We start from the raw sequence: 11007 nt of genomic DNA, 5'->3' as shown, positions 1-11007 counted from the left end.
GATAAAATAACCTCCCTCCCCAGCCCTCCTGGGATTAGATTCCAGGTCTGGGCAGCCCAGCTGTGACAAGGGACAGGTGTGGGTCTGCAGGCAGGATGGGGCACCGGAGCATCCCCTCTGCCCCACGGGCGTTGCTCTTGCGAGACCGAACCATCCCCATGACCACCCCAATCAGGAGGGGCCTCTGCAGGCTGTGTGTGTCTTTGGGGAGAAAAATGAGAGGAGGGGATTGGGAGACATTACTGTTTGTGGGAAGTGTGGAGGGGAGAGTGATAGACGTGAGGAAGGGGAAAAAAAGATGAAATATTCCGAGAGTTGGGTTAAGGATGGACAAACTGATGGTGTGCAATGTATCATCCCTCCTGGTGGGGCAGGTGGTGCTTCTGATCTTGGCTGGGGGCTTGTTGCTCTAAACTCTTATTTCTCTGGTTGTGTCCTGTCTTGTGCATGTTGGGAAGGATCCTTCCCTCTGGAAAGCAGAGGATCCCTGGAAGAGCTGAGCACAAACCCACCAGGGCTGCATAAACAGAGTTACAGCCATGGAGCAACCAAGACAACTGTGAGCCAGAGCCTCCCATCCAGCAGCAATTGAGGCTTTCTTCAAACACTGCTGAAGGGTCTGGGTGGCCACAGTAGCTACAGCAACAGTTTGAACCTGTTCTTCACAGGAAGGTCTGTGCTCCTGGAAACAGCAGGATAAGGGTGCTGGTTTCTCAAGGGGAAAATTATATGGCAAACCCAAGGTGGGCCACAGGTTATGGGACTGGAAAGGGAGAGTATTTGGGGTGAAATACAGGCTCTTCTGATTTCCTGGGGTACAGCGGCAATTGAAGACCCCTTTTCAGGTCAGGGTGTCACTGTGCTGTGCCAGTGCCTGTCCCCCACATGGCAGCTGAGAATTGTTCTCTGCTGAAGACCTTATTCCTGCTTTACAGGGTGGGCAGAGCTGATTTTATTCCTCCCTCTGGGTTATGAAGGAGCTGGGACAGCTGGGGATTAGTCCTGCCCCAGGCTGGTGTTGCAAAAGCCCTGCTCTGTCCTCAGCTGGGCACTGTGGTCTACCAGGCACAGCTTGATGCAGACATGGCTTTGCTCTGTCACTCACCCAGCCTGTGACAAATCCCAGCTCCACTTGTGGGCCAGGGATCAATCCAGAGCTGAGCCTGTGACTGTGTGGACCAGGATGTTCTCTTGTGCTCTAACCCCAAATTAGTCCCCTTTACCTGTGTCAGAGCAGAGTTTTGCAGCAAGCCTGAGCACAAACCCCTCGTTTAAAGCTGTTAGTGATGCAGATGCAGCTTGTTTTTTCTGCACTGCTGTTTAGTTTATGTGTCACTACAGATGTCCCTGCTGTGGTCTAACACAAGCAACTCTGGGAAGACAAAGGCTTCAAAAAAACCTCCAAAAATGCAAATTCCTGTGACCAGTTATGCTTGGGGAGAGGCAGAGAAAGCAGAGAGAAACTGCAGAACTTAACCTAGGTTAACTAAACAGACTCTTAAACTCTGTTTCAACATAAGACTTCTAACATTACCTGCCTGGCATGTCACAGGCAGGGATAAGAGCCACCACACCATGCACAGCTAATCACAGAGCCAGCTGCCCCCAGATGTGCTGGGACATAAAGCTTGTCAGGGAGAAAGGGAGAGCTCTTTCTCTGACATCCTGCATGACACAAGGAGAAAAATGAATAAAGGATGGGAAATCTCAGATGACAGGGCATACACCAGCCACTAAATGGGGTTGAAGTGCAAATTCTTCTGCTGAGTGGCTTATGCTGTAAGGTTGGCCTTTGGTTTTTCTCCCCTGATTTTATACAGCACTGAAAAAGGTAACCATATGAACTCAGTCCTTCAGTCCTTTTGATTCTGCCCCAAACAAATCCCACTATCTCTTTAATGTATCAGTCTTTCCGGGGCATATGGAACTAAACCAGGCATCTCCTCTGTATCCTTGTGCTGTCATGGACACACCAAAGACAGATCAATGTAGGCTCTTGGATCCTCCCCTCCTGCCCCCGACTGCTCCTTGCTTTTTCTTGCCCTTATTTCTTGGAGAGTGGACTCTTGACCACAACATCCCATTTTTGTCTGCTGACATGGACACTGAGGAGCAAGCCCTGTCTGCTCTCCTCAACCTGTGTGTTCTTAGCAGTGGAGTCCAGACATGGGATTTTCGGTCTCTGCTTTTGGATCCAGCTGTGGTGAAACTTCTGCCGTTTCTGCCACGATCCCTTCAGAAGTTCCTCTTGGAAACTAAGCCTCTCTGAAAGTCTGCACTGATTCCTTACAGCCCCCTTTCCTGGGCTTCTCTGCAGGGGCCTGAATGAAACCCTGGAGGAAATGCAGGCCTTTTTTTGGGAGCCAGCTTCGTGGTTAGAGACACTTGACAGAGACTTGAGAGTGTTCTTTCCCCAGCTCTGTGTCACTGACCTCCAGCAAATCATTTTATCTCCCCGTTTCCTATCTCTGACGACCATAGAAATGTTCCCTTTCTTTCTCCCTTTGTCTGTCTTATCTATTTATATTTTAAGGTCTTTGGGGCAAGGACTGTCTCTTGACTGTACAAAGGCTGACAGACAAAGGCATTGACCTTGCTTAGGATCTCTAAGTGTTAATGTGATAACAGTACCAGAGCAGTGCAAAATAGCAGCACAGTCTATTTTGGAACAGAAAGCAAAGTATTTTCCTTTCCTTCTAATAGCTTTTGGGATGCAATAATTAAGGCATCAGATAGAAAGCACACAGGGCTACATGAAAAACAGCACGTTCTAATAACACCCTGAATGAAAGGGTTTTGTCAAAATTGAGGTTATCTTTTGTGGTTATCAATTTTCCAGGTTTGGGGGGGTTTGGGGGTGGTTTTTTGTTTTGTTTTTTTTTTTTACTTAAAATAAACTCCAGGCCCTGAGAAGGGAAGACTTGTAGCTTGCTAAAAGTTTTAGGTCACTTTAGGTATCGGGGACTCAGGTGGCAGCAGCTTTGCCACGGCAGAAAGCTTTTGGGATTGCCTGGTCCACAACCCCCTGCTTCACCAGAGCAGCTGAACGTGAGACTGGCTGTTCCCTGGCACTGCTGAAGTGGCTCAGACCATTTTCCACCAGGTAAAAATGTTTTGGTGCAGTTTTCTCACTTAAAATGATGTTTTCTCTCTGTTGCAATGCAGAGGAAAAACTTGCAAATCTTGCTAGAAAATGGAGTTCTTCCCCTGGAGAAGGGAAATGTCCTCTCATCTCCACGGGTAACCTGTCTTTCCACACAACCAGGGGAGAAGTGATAATATGCTGTTCATTAGGAGTCTAAAATTTCTGCTGTCCCCTCCTGCATCCTAATTTAAACACATTTCATCTCTTTCTCCTACAGAGATCCAAACAACAATTAAAATGTTGGTTTTAAAGGTAAACCGAGCGGGAAATCCAGCTTTTTCTCTTCAGCAGTGGATGTGGTTTTGACCTCCTAAAACGTGACTTTTTGTGCTAATTCAATACTAAATTCCCATTAGATTAAGCACAATCTGAAGACACAACAGGAGAACTGCAGAGGAGGGGAAGCCAAGCAGCACTTAACGTCGTCTTTACTTGTGTTTCCTGCTGAAAGATCAGATCAGGTAGTGAATTATTAATGCTGCAGTCTGGCACAATCCTGGGCGTGCAGGCTGCCAAAATGTAAAAAGTCCTCTGCAAAGGCAGGATATTGGATCCCATCGGTGCAAACAGCCGTGTTTCCATGTTTGAAAGTTCACAGTGGGAGAATTCAAATCACCCTCCGAGGCTGGCTACAGATTAAACTCCTCTATTTTTAATTAGATGCCACGCCAAGGACCTCACGTCAGGAACAAGTAACAGTAAACCCATGGAAATATCCGTAATAATTGTCCTACAGACTCAGGCATTGTCGGTGGGGTAAAACATTAACGCCCTTTTATCGTGCTGAAGCATTTGCTTGGTTTACAGGTTTTTTTTTTTCTGCAGTCCAACAACTTTAAAGCCTAATGAGTTAAGAATTGCCCAGGATGATAATGGGGCTGCTCAGAGTCTCTAATGACTGGCACGGCTCGAGAAGGGGAGAAACAAAACCGGAGGAGGCTCCCTGGGGAAGGGGTAAGGCCAACAAAGGGATGAGTGGGCAACGCGGAGGAAGGGGCTGCTGCTTTCACACAGTCAGGTGTGGAAAGGGAGACAAACCCTGGCCACAGCTGACTAATTTGGGCTAATTGGAAGCTGCATGGGTCAAGGCCTGGAGGTCTGGCTCCTGCTAGGTCAGGGCAGCATCCATCACCGGGCTCTGCTCCCCACGGCAGGGACAGCGGGTACAGGGGAAAACTGGGGGAAAACTCTTCCTTGGGGAACACCACGTTGCACTCGTTTGTCTCTGCTTTCCCATAGCTGGGGTGCACCAATTTCATGGGGTGTCCTGGCTTTTACAAGGATGTGTAGCCCCAGGACAAGGGGGAATGGATTCCCACTGACAGAGAGCGGATTGAGGTGGGAGATTGGAAAAAAGACTCTTCCCTGTGAGGGTGGGGAGGCCCTGGCACAGGTTGCCCAGAGAAGCTGTGGCTGCCTCATCCCTGGAAGTGTCCAAGGCCAGGTTGGACAGGACTTGGAGCAACCTGGGCTAGTGGAAGGTGTCCCTGCCCACTGCATGGGGTGGGACAGGATGGGCTTGAAGGTCCCTTCCAACCCAAACCATTCCATGATTCTGTGATTCCTCCTGCTTCAGGGCCAGTTGGTCACTGGGAAGCCTCATCTCTGCTGACTAATCAGGTGCCATTCAACCCCCACTCATCTCCTGCTGAAATCCTCTTTTAAGAGCTTATGCTGGTGGGTTTTGGTCCTCAGCAGGGGAGGCTCTGGAATGGGGCTGGGAGTGGGAGTGGGGAGTGCAGCCGAGGGGTTTGACCTGCCTGTTTAGATTTTTGCTTCTAAATTGTGAGTAAAAGAGCCTTTCTTGTGTAAAAACGCTTCCACAAATGCAGAATCCTCCTACAGAAGGATGGAGGCCTTTGTGGTGGGCAGAGGGTTGTGTGGGGTCAGCTGAGTGGGAGGTGGGGGCTGGTGCTGTGCCCACTCCTGCAGTGAGGACTGGCCTGGCTTTGGGCACTGATTTGTCATTTAAATGCATCAATCCTAAAATACACCCGGGAAAAGCACAATTTTGGTGGCATCTCTGCCCATTCACCTTTTCAGTGCCAAAAACTGATCACCCTGCACACTCCTTTGGTACAATTAATATTCCTGGTAAACACAGGGAATTACTTGGACACAATGGCTCATTAAAGCCTGTTATGTATTATTTATGATTACTACTACTAAGAAGACTATTTTGACTGAAGTGCAGGTCAGAGGAGGAAGGATTGTTCAAGTGTTCCTAACATAAATCTCATGGGAACCTGAGAATTATGATTAACAGAGAGTTTCAGCCTGTCTTTTATTATTACTACTGAAGTAGCAGTTTAAGGAGGGATTGTTGTTTTTAGTGGGGGTTTTTTGTTTGATTTACTTTTTAAAAATGAACATCAGACAGACCTGTGAATCTCTCTGACAAATTTTGAATCACTTCTCTACTCCATTTTTGTATAACTCTAGAAAAGGGGGGAGGCTGTCTGAGGTTTCAAAAATGTAGATTTATTTTTTTTTTTTTTAATCTAGATGTAGGTGTTTGCACCAGCAATTTGCTGGTATTCAGAACATCCTGGGATTGGGCAGTGATAATAAATCAGAGCTTTTCTTCCAAATAGCCAGGAATATGAAGTAAACCTAGAAGAGTTTGGGTGAGGGATGTAAAACCTTTCTGAGATTTTTGGTCCCTGCTGGTTCCCTTTTCAACACTTGCTTTCTGCTCTGACGTTGCTGCCCTTTGACATTTGCTAAAACCAGCAAGTGCAGGAAATGACACTGTGGCATTTATTAACCTGCAGTGTGGATGTTAAACAGAGGAGCTTTCCCTGAGAGTGGGATAAAGCTACTCTGGGAGAAATAGTCCTTCAGAGCTTACCTGGATGAAAAAAACCGATAAAACAGGCTTATTATAAAAATAATACCAGGTTGTGATTACAGCATGTTACAGGAGTTCTTTAGCAATAAAAGTCTTGCCTGCTCTGTGTATTCGGAATTTCAGCTCCAGTTCTCTCCCTCCCTGGGAGCTGGTGGGAGCCAGTGAGGATGGATCCAGCCCCCATCCCACAGGGAATCTGATGCTTTTGAAACAGGATGGTCAGTGCTCCCTTGGAAAGCCCAACTGCTTCCCTTTGGGTTGGGCTGTTTTGTTGCCATCACGTGTTATTCTTGCAATAATTTTCAGCCAAGATCAAGGTAGCAAAAGCAGAGGGAGAAATGGCTCTGGCTTGAGTTGTGCTCTCTTAAATAAAGCAAAATTCTCACCTATCTTTTAAAAGCTGAGTCAAAGGTCTCATTAAAAACAAAAGGGACTCGTGCTGCCTTTGGTGCATCAACTCCTTGGATGTCCAAGACAAAACCACGTCAGGCTGGACCTGTTTCTCCTGTTCCCTTCTCCAAGGAGGGCAGAGATAAGTGTGTTCCCGTGGGATGAGCTGCAGGAGAGGGCTGGAGTGGAGGAATATGTTCCTGGCTCTTTCTCCTCATCCTTCAGGCAGCAGGTCCCATCCAGGGGAAGTTCTCAGAGCCAAATTAAACCTGTGTCTGAGCAGCTCCTGGGCAGGATTTAGGCTGGAACAGGAACACCTGCCACTTGTGTTCTCTCACTTACCTCCAAGTGGGAGGCTTGGAGACTTTGAAGCAATTTTTATCTTCAATTGTACTAAGAAAAGTGAAAGAAATTCATATTTTCTTGGAGCTACAATGGCTCCAGGAATTCTGCTCAGCCAGGATAGACCCAGAATCCCTCAATAAAAGGATAAGAGAATCCTGGACAATGAAAATGATGCATGTGCTGCTCTTGTCTCACCTACCCAGCACGGTGCAGACCTGCAGGGAGGCTGCTGGAGGAGGAAATGGGAGGGAACAGCACTTTTCTTCATGGTGTTCTTGTCAAAAGGTCTCTTCTTCCCACGGAAATTTTTCCTCTTCACAGCTCCTGGGTAACTTGTACTGCTCACATGCTGCTGTCCACACTCTGGGAGCTGGGAATCCCTGAGGGATTCCTGAGAAACATCAGCAGTTCCTGCGGGCTTGGCAAGTGAATATTTGTGCAGAGTCATGAGCTGCTCTGGGTAACAGCAGGGGGAGGAGAACCTTTTCCATGAAGTGTGGAGAAACAACATCTACCAGGAATGAGGGGTTCAGTTCTCCAGAAATGCAGCCTGGGTCCCACCCTCTCTCCCAGGCCAAAACATTAGTTTTGGTTTGTAGCTTGGTGTATTTATTCACTTTCTCCTTTTAAGTTTATTTTTAAGCTGATGTTTTCTTTTTCTTTTTTATTTCCTTTTTTTTTTTCCCTTCTGCTTTTGACAATGAATAAAGCTTTGGATATTTTTTCATGTGAAACCTCTCCTTTTGCTGATTATTAGTTTTGTAGATATGTAAGCTAAACAGGAAAAGTATTTCATACTCCTCGAGTGTGTAGTCACTGAATACAGTTATAATATATTGCTGCTGCCTATGACATTGATGTATGTGAGCCCTAGGAATGAGGAGTGATCACTTAAAATGAAATTTGAACCAAGTTTCAACTTCCCTTGAGGTTCAAAAACATCTCAGACAGCTTTAAAGCTGCCAGTTGCTTGGGACACAGCACCTTTCCCTCTCTTTGAGGGGAAAAGAGCTGGATGCTCCAGAATTTGTGGTGGGCACCTTGTGCAGCCCAGTGTGGAGCTGGGATGGATGAGCAGGACTAAAGTCTCTGGGAGTGAAAAGAAAATGGTAACATGAGGATCACCCTGTGTCTGGAGGACCTCGTGGAGCTGAGAAAAGGGGCTCAGAAAAGAGCAACACTGGGATAAGGAATTTTTACAGCATTTCTGACCTGAGCTGGTCTCTTTGAGCTCCTCACTCAGCACTGAGGATGGACCAACACAGTGGGCTTGTTCCCCTTGGCTGCAGGCATGGCCAAGTTGCACTTTGACCAGTCTCATCTATTAAAACTAGTCCTGTAATGAAGTAAAATTAATCCTGTGAAGGCCATAGTGTAGCTGGAGAAGGTCTTGTACTAAAATGGGGGTGGAAAAGCTGCTTCCTGCAGCCTTGACTCTTCAGTTCAGAGAGGGGACTTCTGAGAAGCCACATTTGCAAAATGATGAAGGAGGCAAATCAGCAGATTCAAAGGGGAATGTTTAGAAGTCGTGCACAGCAGCTTCACAAATGGACACTAAAATAAATAGGCAGGGATGTGACTCCAGAATGCCCCTTCAGCTGCTGTGGATGCCTGAGGGCACAAAGGGAAGGAGCTGCAGAAGTGGTCAGGCTCGGGGGCTCTCTCCAAACAGCATCTCCTGCTGCCACTGTCAGCCAGATGATCCTTTGAGCCATTTTTATGTGTTATAAAGCAGCTTTAGGAGCTGTGGAAGAGCAAAACAGGTTTGCATTTAGGCCCTGTGCTAAGGGCAAAGATTTTGCTGGCAAATCCCGTTGAGCTCAGTCCAAACCCTGTCACTGCAGAGCAGCCCAGAGATGGCAGGTAGATCTCTTTTCCATATGGAAAGCTGCATGGAAAGGGCAGAAGTCAGGCTGGTGTCAAGTGTTTTACACATTTGGAAACATTCAGGTTTTATATGGAATCAGAACTTTAATTGGCTGATTTTTAATCACGCCGAACACTTGGAAAAAAATCACCTTTTTATTAGATTGGCTTTTGTAATTTCTCAGCCCTACTTGAGTCAGGGGAACCTGCAGCAGTGCTTTAGCCTTTCAAATCCACCAGCTCTTCTTGCACAGGCAGAAAAGCTGTGCTGTGTATTTGCTGACTTAGGAGCTGCAGTAGCTAGAGGAGGAAAAGAGCAAAGCAGAGCAGAGCCTGAAGGTTTGTCATTTATCTGAGGGGATGTGCATTCATCTGCTCTCGAGAAGCAGCAGCATTTTAAGAGACTCTAAGCACGAAATGATTAATCAAACAGAAAGAAAAGGGTGTTTCAGAGAGTTTGGCAAAGCCTACTTGAGAAACTATGCTTTCCATCCCATTGAAATGTAAATACTCCAAAACACAGTCCCTTCAAAAGCCCAGCGTTGTTTGTTTCTGGGGATCTTTGTTAAGTGCTTATTCCCTTTTTTCCTGTGATCACTGGCTAGGTAGGGAGTGTTTTTGCCTGAGTGAGGCAGTGAGAGAATTAAATTAATGTCACACCACCAAAGACACCGTGGCTCAATTTACAAACGATTTGGCTCTTTTATCATGAGGGATTTCCATGTTATGTCTCTTTTTTGCAGCCCCAGCCTTCTGACACCGAAGTGGCAAAATCCCTTTCAGATGTGACAGCTGTAAACAGCCTGGAGTCAAAATGATTTCATTTAAAGAAGGAAAAAAAAAAACCCAGACTGTGTTCGAGATATATTTACACTCCCTGTCCTCGAGCACCTTCTCTGCAGGGATCCCTGAGCACTGGGGAAGGTTGGCCCAGGGTGCTGGTTCATCAGGCTGGGCTTTGGCAGGACCCACAGTGGCTTTCAGAGAAGCCCAGCTGTTGGCACATCTGCAGGTCCTGACAAAGCTTAGTGTGGGAGTAAACCCAAATTTTACTCCCAAGTTTGGGAGTAAAAAAATCAGGGAGAGGGGTCAACATCAGTGCTAATGGGCCAGGAAGTATTGTACAATAAATATCACTCCCCTGTGCAGCATTTGTGTAAATTAGCTCAGAATGAAACCTTGGGTTCCCAAAAACTCGGCCTTAAATGTGTTTTGGACCACATAGATCCAAGGAGAAGGGAATGGGAACAATTGTGTATCTCCTATTGCACCACTGTCTGTGCCCCCTGATCTCACTGGGGTTTGGTTTTAGTGGGACTTGCTGGAGCTGGATTGGACTGAGCTGAACTTTTTCGGGCATGGAAAGAGGGAAGTGATTGCAATGGATTTGATTTGGGGTTTTTGTTTTTCCTTTGGACCATCTGGTCCTGAGTCAGTCAGAAAATATTCTGTCGGATTTAAGTTCATAATTCTTTTGAATTCTTTCTATAAATGAAGATTGTTCTCACTTCAAAAATAAGGGCAGTGTTTCAAAAGAAAACTGAAGTATTTTGCTTTGCAAACACCAATAATTTTATTATATGACTGCTGGTTGTTTTTTTTTTTTTCCAAGCAAGATATATTTCAAATTTGAACAATTTGAGTTGACAAAAAATTGTGCTTTTTTGATGGATAATACACTCACTGGAAATGCTTGCCCAGCTCCAGATGGCAAATAACACCTCTGGGAGGTAGCTGGGATGATATACCTTGAAATCCCCCGCAGAGCTGGCTGGGGGAGCTGGGGGACATTCAGGCCTGGGGTTGCCCAAGCCCTGAGGTGACATATGGGCAGGGGACCGGAGGGGGCAGATGCAGGGACACCTGATTTACTGCCTTGCCTGAGGAGATGGGCCTGGTAGGGGCTGTCCCTGGACAGCAGGGCCCAAATTAAACTCTTTTGTGGTGAGGACTCTGAGGAGGCAGCAGCACATCCCCATTTTTGCCTCTGGCTCCAAGCTGCCTTTTCCCCCCCTGGTTGAAGCTTGTAGCCTGTTCCATGAGGGTAGGCTTTGGTCCCGAGAAGGTTTTTATTTCTTTGGGTAAAAGGCCAAAATTAATATCAGTTTATAATAATTTACAGTGACCCAGAGAGGTCTATCATGCCAAAGGCAACAGCTTTCACCCACTAAGCACCTCCAGTGAGACCCTGGCCCCACTGATGGGAATGGCAGGGATCCTGTAACTTTTATGGAGTCAGGTTTTTACCCTACTGCTCCATGAATGGAGCTTGGATGTCTGCAAAGGAGGTAATTCTGGGATTAACAACGAGACTTTTGGGTACTCCTCCCTTTAATATTTAGGAAACTTTGAACTGGAAGTCCCTCAACAACTGTTCTTAGCACAAAGGCACAAAGTTCATGTTTGACTG

This window comes from Pseudopipra pipra, chromosome 19 (assembly GCF_036250125.1).
Source record: "Pseudopipra pipra isolate bDixPip1 chromosome 19, bDixPip1.hap1, whole genome shotgun sequence".
Taxonomy (NCBI): domain Eukaryota; kingdom Metazoa; phylum Chordata; class Aves; order Passeriformes; family Pipridae; genus Pseudopipra; species Pseudopipra pipra.
This window is presented reverse-complemented; position numbering follows the sequence as displayed.